Genomic DNA, 1,801 nt, shown 5'->3' with positions numbered 1-1,801 from the left:
AACCCTAATGCCTATCCATGCTCTCTGCAGGGTCCTCCACTATCCCATCTACACCTGCTGCACCTGGACCAGGAACACTGCTCTCAGGTTGCCGTGGAGACAACAGTCGCCTTGACAACGGGAGGAGGGTACTCGGGACGAGAGGAAGAGAGGAGCGGGGTGTGTGACGACCCTTGGCGTGGAGAAGAGAGGAGAGTGTGTGTGGAGGGAGTGTGTGAGGACTCTGGAGGAGAAGAAGAGAGGAGGGGAGTGTGTGATGAGGGTGTGTGTGAGGACTCTGGAGGAGGAGAAGAGAGGAGGGGAGTGTGTGAGGACTCTGGGTGCTATTCCGGAGAGGACAGCTCAGGCACCGGCATCTCCTCACAGCTCCACAAACACACGCACACACACACACCCACACACTCACACTGCTGCCATGGCAACAGCACGCTAGGAACACAAGCCTGCCTGGTCTTCCAGAACAGTCAGATGGAACCTTAAGTGCTCATGTTCTCCAGCTACATGAGAGAACAAAGAGAGAAGCGTAGCTAAACACACAAGTTTTATAAAGAACACACACACACACAAACACTCACAAGCTAAACACACAAGTTTTGTATAGAAAGAAGTTAGCATGCTCAAAGCTAACCACATCACACAAGGTTTGTATAGAAAGAAGTTAGCATCCTCAAAGCTAACCACATCACACAAGGTTTGTATAGAAAGAAGTTAGCGTTTCTCAAAGCTAAACACATCACACAAGGTTTATATAGAAAGAAGTTAGCCTTCTCAAAGCTAACCACATCACACAAGGTTTATATAGAAAGAAGTTAGCCTTCTCAAAGCTAACCACATCACACAAGGTTTATATAGAAAGAAGTTAGCATTCTCAAAGCTAACCACATCACACAAGGTTTATATAGACAGAAGTTAGCGTTCTCTGACCCCAAAGCATTTTGTCAGCAGGGATAACCATGTGGTGGGACTCCGAAGTCCGAGGTATTCTTACTATGCTTTTTTGCAAACGTAACGCATCAGCAAGGCAGAAAATAAGGACTACTAGTTTTTTGTATCATCCCTTGCTCACACACACACACACACAGTAGGTACACTTTTAAGCAAATACACAGAGTTAGACACGTCAGCATGTTCCAGCTCACAAAGGCATATGATTATCACACACACATACTTATATAAAGTCAGAGTTTCACAATTCTTTATCACACTGTCTTGACTCTCCTCGCCATTTTTCACTTTGTCGTTCTCTGTGACACACTCACATGTTGGAGGTGCGAAGATGTTTATGTTTCTTATTTTATTTATTTATGGAGGAATAAAGTGTGTGATTTTACCTTTTACCGTTCGCTCAGTGTTGTGTGCACATACACACACTCAAACGTACATCATCACTCTCACACACACGCACGCACGTACACAATCACATGATCATCGAAGCAAACCTAAGCAACGAGCAAACCTGCAGGTGAGACAGGAATTATGACAAAGATGACTGAATGAATCAATCAGACTCATATGTTCAGCCTACTAATGGAAATGTATCATAAATATTACATTTAAGATGAGGAGGAGCAACCACAAGCCTCCTGACCAGAGGAAAATGTGGACCAGGAGACAGGTGCTGATCACCAAATATGACATGAAAGGACCATGCTAGTGTAACGGAGGTAATCTTCCCCCGGTGTTTCACTCTGCGTTGTGTAGTTTTTTAAGAAGGACACAGCCACCGACCTGGTATTCATACGTTTATTTCCTGATACACGCAATGACGAACAGAAAAGCAGTTGAACAGAAGTTAGCACGG

The sequence above is a fragment of the Sprattus sprattus genome (genome assembly GCF_963457725.1).
Source record: "Sprattus sprattus genome assembly, chromosome: 5".
Lineage (NCBI taxonomy): Eukaryota > Metazoa > Chordata > Actinopteri > Clupeiformes > Clupeidae > Sprattus > Sprattus sprattus.
Note: the sequence above shows the minus strand (reverse complement) of the source record.